The sequence below is a fragment of the Elaeis guineensis genome, chromosome 5, assembly GCF_000442705.2.
Source record: "Elaeis guineensis isolate ETL-2024a chromosome 5, EG11, whole genome shotgun sequence".
NCBI classification, from domain to species: domain Eukaryota; kingdom Viridiplantae; phylum Streptophyta; class Magnoliopsida; order Arecales; family Arecaceae; genus Elaeis; species Elaeis guineensis.
In genome coordinates this window covers 122,237,390-122,243,826 of record NC_025997.2, presented here as the reverse complement: position 1 = coordinate 122,243,826, position 6,437 = coordinate 122,237,390, and the positions used below count along the sequence as shown (strand labels likewise).

Sequence of the window (6,437 nt, the reverse complement as noted above, 5' to 3'; positions counted from 1 at the left end):
GATCTGTTTAATTTGCTTATTAAACAGATAACCTGTTTAACTGATCCGATCCAACCCATTTAACCTGTTTACTAAATAAATAATATATATATTAAATAAATAAATAAATATAATAAGATATATTTTAGATCGATTCTTGAAATACTAGTATCCAGAAATTAAAAAATAACCTACAATCCCTAAAAAATCACATAAGCCAAACCCGAGACCAATTCTCCCATCTCCCATCAAAGAGAGACCAAGAAATGTTCACGATATAATCATTAAAAGAAAAAAAAATTATTGTTAACTGGATAAGAGATGGTAGAGGTAAATTAGGATCAGAATTCTGGCTTGATTTCTTCTCGAATTAGAGAAGAAAAAATTACAAAAAGCATGATATAATCATAGTTGGTCATGTGGGGAAAGGATCATCACCCCCCTAAAAAACCCCATCCATCGCGTTAAAAGAGATATATCCATCTGATTTAACCAAGAAGTTTTTAAAAAAATCAGCATAAATTTTAAAAAAATTGAAAAATATCTCTAGATCTACGATCACGCCATGATGCCTGAGTTAAGAAGAGAAAAGAGCAGAAGATGAAGAAGACGTGAGTTTAACGTCTGACCCATACGCGACGGCCATAAGAAAAAACCGCCATCGATAATCAGTTCTCCAATGCACCCAAAAAAAAAGACTACAAAAACCTAAAAGACATAAAGTCCGAGCAAAAAAAAAACATAAAAGCACAAAGAATTATATCAAACAGCTCAGAAGCATCAAGAACATCTAGGGAGAAAAAGAGGCTTTATTGGATTGGAGGCGGCCAAGGAGGAACCAACGATGGGAGGGACAAAGGCAATACCCAGGGACCATGATCGCTGCAGAGCGGAGTGGCGATGCTCTCCATCGAAAGGCAAAGGGGATGAAGGAGAAAGTGGTGGCTGGAATGGAGGGCAACCAAGAGAATGCCCCCAAGGAGACAGAGGAAACCCTAGATCTAGAAGTCAGGGAGGGAAGATGAAAGACCGGAAGAGATTAGAGAAGCTGAGCGAATGGCATGCGAATGGGTTAGGGTTTTAGCTTTTAAGTTTTATATTTAGTGGCTACCAGGTTCATGGGTTATTACCTAATCCGACCTTCTAACCCATTTATTAAATAGGTTAAACAGGTTAGATGGGTTAACTATTTGAAACTTAAATTCGATCCGATTATTAAACAAGTTAAATAGATTGATCCATTTTTGACACGAATCTATTTAATCCAAATCCAAATCTGTTTAAGGTGGGTCGAACGTCGATTGGATTGGCGGGTCGGATCAATTTTTGCCACCTCTAGCATCAATACGAAGAATATTACGAAGCTCAAATGGGGCTGATTGGGCCAACTTCCAGGAGACAGCCTCTATGTTGATTAAGTAATTCTTTATGCACCACATGCAGTGTAGTAAAAATATATCGTCCCATCTTATTGGGTCACGTAGCCTCCACTTTTCAACGTGCATTTAATATCTATAATTTTACTTTTTTGTTTAAAATTTTGAATGAAAAAAATATCCTTCCTTTTATGAAAAAAATATGATATCTCATAGCTATAGTATGACATCCTATGGTCAAATTATAACTTCCTATACAACAGCAAATCATAATCTGATCATAAAATATCATAAGAAAGAGAAGAGCATTTTCGTCATTTAAAAATTTTATAAATTTTTAATGACGAAAATGTTCTTTCCTTTTTATGACTTTCGAAGAAAAATTATGATTTTCTATTGTACAGGAAGTCATAATTTGACCGTAAGATGTCATACTATAGCCACGGGATGTCATAATTTTTTCATAAGAGGAAGAATATTTTTATTATTCAAAATTTCGAACGAAAAAGTAGCTGCAGGCATTAAATACATGTTGGAAAGCAAGCGTATAAAAAATTTCTCCTATATAATTAGCCACGGAGGATGCTATCGTTTTGTTCATCTCTCTATATTAGGGGTGTTCACTAAATGGTTTAAACCGTTAAATCGAACCAAACTAAACCATTTTTATTGGTATAGTCTGCTTTAAAAGCTAAAATGGTTTAGTTTGGTTTATGATTTTTATATAAAATAATTTAATGATCTATTCATCATAATATAGGAGTTCATTAGAAGATGTAACCTTCTAATGAAAAAGACCAAATAACTTTTATTATTGATTAATTTATATATATTTATAATTAGCACAATCGTTAAATAATTGATTTTAGGACATATTTTCCAACACCTCATATCTCATATCAAAATAGCACCTCAAATGATCAGAGCATGTATGATATCAATGGGATTTACAGCCATGGCAATGCATGATCTGCCACCTTCGTCACCCATGCTAGCCTCGGCCATAACCTTGATGCCTCCAGCATCTTTAGCTATATCACCTCCTTGCAGTCCCACATACTTATTATTGTCTATGACTTTATCAAAGCAACAAGAACTTCTCGAACATTTTGATCCTCCCCCTCTATTGTTGCTGGCTGTCGGCACAGCTAGGAAGGTTCCAAATGAGAGGGGGTTAGAGAGGACAATGTTGATGTCTTAGGGGACTAAGATACAAACTCAGTGGTGGAGAGGCAGTGGTGGCAAGGGGTCTTGGCATTATTGGGAGCCAGCGATTCCCACTTGATCTTCCCAATAGTTAACACCTATCTCTAAAGCTTAGGTAACTAAGTTGGGAGTATTTATTATGATCATATCTTATTTTAAGAGGTTTCAAATTCTTATTGCAATCCTAAGTTAGTTTAGGAGATTTTAAATTCGTGATGAGATCCTAAGTTAGTTTAGGGGGCTTTATAATCTTATCCTTCTAGACTTGGAACTTGTGTATGTATTCATACCAGTGAATAAATCAATATAAAGATTTATTTTCTCTCAATATCAGCATTCCTATTTCTTCTATATGGTATCAGAGTATCTTGCTTAAATACATATCGATCCCAAATTTTCCTATCTAATTATGTCAACCATCACCACTCAACTTATCCCAATTAACTCACCATCAAATATGTCCAATTTTATTTCTATTAATCCTACTTCTCAGCTTCCCCTAAAACATACTACCTCAAATTTTCCAGCTTGGCATGTCCGATTCAATTCCATCTTGATTGGTTATGATCTAATGGCTTCTATTGATGGCTCTGATCCTTCTCCACCGAAAAGTATCTCAAGAGATGGCAAAAAAAGCCTCTCAACCCAGCCTATTAACAACAGATTTATTTGGATCAATTGCTATTCAATGCAATTATTGCCTCAATTTTGGAATCAATCATCTCTCTCATTATTTTCTCTATGATATTTCAAAAAGCAAGGCACAAACTTGGGTGTCTGTTTGTAAATCACTCTAGATCTCGAGTGATGCATCTCAAGGATAAATTGTCTAATATCACTCATGATGGCAATCCAACTGCCATGTATTTCTCACTGATGATGGATTGGGTTTTGGGGTAAGGTGGCTTGGAGAAGGAGGAGACCCTTTATAAACTAAGGATCCTAGGGTTTGGCTACCCTAGGATCTCTTTTCCAATCGAAATTAGAGAAGACGAAGACTCTCATCAGGAGTCTTCCTTCTTCTACTCACATGCAAAATGTGTGAGCCCCTTTCTTTTTTCTTTTTTTGGATGCTTTAAAATTCATGTAAATTTAAAAAAATCTTGACCCCATTGGTCAATGAATCGGGTCCTTACATTATCCTTTCCTAAAAATAATTTCATCCTCAAAATTAATATATCTAAATTTTTGAATAATTAAGAACACAACTCCTTAATCTCACCTTAGAGTTTTCACACAGCATCCCCTTTCTGCATGAGTGGTCCATTAAAATATTAATAAGGAAAAGTCTAGTCTCTCTATGTTTTGATCTCTTCTTACTATCTTCTACATTAGGTACACCATAGGTCAAATTCATATGAGAAAATTCAATAAATTTCTAAATACCATCACATACTTAAAAGTCCAATATACTTTATCCACATCGACATGTAAGACAGACCATGCACATTCAATAGAATCAGTGATAATGCTATTTACCTTACTTGAGATCGCATATGGATCTACGTACTTGTTACCATCAAGTCAAAAACTTTATCACCTTATTGAGCATAGACCCAACCCTGGGATAGAGGCTTCTGCTGTGCATCTTGGGGTACTTGGTTTGTTAGAACTTCTTGCTACATTTGTTGTTCTTTCTTAATAGAGCAAATAATTTTCTTGTGGTCCTGTTGACCATATATGAAGCAACTATCATGGAATTACTTGCACTCTCTTAGATAACAAGGTCCACCACATTGATAATACTTAATCCCATCTTGAGATTGTTCTTTGCCTTCCACAGTAGAGCTCAATTTATTGGTCTTTGATTCAAAAAATCTACCACTTTGACTCTATCATCACCAGGGCTTTGTTAACAATCTGCTTAAAGGTAGATAATTCAAATACAGTAATCCACTGTTAGTTTTGACCTATAAGTCCATTTTTAAATTTTTTAGCTCGAAATCCCTCCTCGACTATCAGCATTGGAGCATACATAGATACTTTTTCAAACTTTGGTGGACAATCGTCATACTGCCCTATTCTAATCGATCAAACTCTCAAAATTTCTTGAATCAGATACTATTAGCAAAATATATCTTGTAAAAGATCTTTTTAAATCCTTCCCATGCAAAGAGTATATCATTTATTGGAGCATGATTCTGGCTCCTCCCACGGACCTTGGGTGCAGCGGAACCAGCAACGAACAAATCTGGAGACTTCTGGACTCGATTGAAGGCCCTTGACGAAATCAGCCTGGTTGCTGTCTTCTTCGTCAGTCTTTCGTTCCAGATGAAGAATGCCTCTAAGATCATCTCTAAAAAATCCAAGATCTGGTACCCAACCAGAACAGGCCTGGACCGAAGTCTTCTAATTCATAGATCTCGAATCAGGATATTCTAGATAGAGAAAAAGGTAGATAGAACCAGACCTTACAGATATGTCCTGCTGCAGCCTTTTCTGTAGATCTGTTGATGGAGATCTCACCCGCGCCTCAAACGACCTCAGATCAACTCCAGATCTGAGAGAAACTTGTACCAACCTCGTAGCAAGAGATTTCAAGTTTTGGACCTGATGTTTGGATGGCTGCAAGAGAGGGGGGGCAATCTGGTTGGCGGCACACAGGGGGAGGGGCTAGCGCCTCCCCTGCTTTTCCTGCCTTTTATGGACCTGGCGGCAAGAAACCCTAGGGTTTCTTGCTCCTGGGGTGTGGAGAATAACTGAAGAGAGAGGGAGAAGAGAGAGAGAGACTTGGGAGAAAGAGTTTTCATATTTCTTGACTTAATCAAACCTATACAGTGCATGTATATATAAACACAGGGTCAAGTGACGCAAACCCAAAACTCCCTTGACCAACTCTATGGGAGATTAGGTTAACCCAAGCCCATGTACACCCATGACTCGACCTAATCTCACCTATCCTGGGCCTAGATCTTGCCCATAAAGAGTTGGTCCCTTGAGGCCCACATAACCTAGACCTCAAGAACCCGAAAGGCCCATAGCCTTTCAACCTAGGGCCCAACTAGCCCTAGAGCCTCCATGAAGCCCTCATGAATGATGGACCTTGGCCTTAGCCTTGGTCCCCTGGGCCTTGGGCACACCACCTGGATCACAACAATCTCCACCTTGGTGTCCCAAGGCCTCAACCAGCTCCACTCTGTCCATCAGCCGAATCAGCTCAACACATCTCTGAAAGCTGTCCCGTGGAAGTACCTTCGTAAGTGCATCAGCTGGGTTCTCCTTGGTGTGTGCCTTTACCAGCTCCATCTCGCCATCCTCTATAAGCTCCCTGATCCGATGATACCGAATGTCGATGTGCTTTGTCCTTGCATGATAGACTGAGTTTTGTGCTAATAGAAGTGCACTCTGGCTGTCATAGTGCACTCTAATGGCCTCTTGAGTAAGGTCCATCTCCGTCAACAAAGATTTTGCAAAGATATTAGGTCAAACTAAACCGTAACATGTTCGTATATATATACTAACACATAAACCCTATAATAGAGTCTCGCTTTTGGTAGGCTATAGGCGTAATCTTCACTTTTAATAATTTTAAAAATCAGAGCTATATATTGGTCCGAAAGCTATCACAATAATTTTAATCTTTATTTGGCTAAAATATTTTTCTTTCTCAAAATTTTTTAATTTTCATGTTGTAATATGTCAAATCGTTAATCAAATCAGACCAAACCATAGTTCACAGATCTGATCTGATTTGATTTGAGTGATAAAATAATTTAATTTAATTTATAAAATTGATAAATTATAATTTATTGATTTAATTTAAAAATATTTTTAAATTAGATCAAATCAGATCGTATATACCCCTGCTCGATACCATTTTACAGGGAGAAATTACATCCTACTTGGCGTACATCAGATATCTAATGATGACCAATG

At 37.2% G+C, this 6,437-nt stretch overlaps 1 pseudogene; it reads right to left on the bottom strand.

Moving 5' to 3' along the window:
- Nucleotides 1-315: 315 nt before the first annotated feature.
- LOC114913659 (small nucleolar RNA Z103) lies at nt 316-424 on the bottom strand (annotated as a pseudogene).
- Nucleotides 425-6,437: the final 6,013 nt, after the last annotated feature.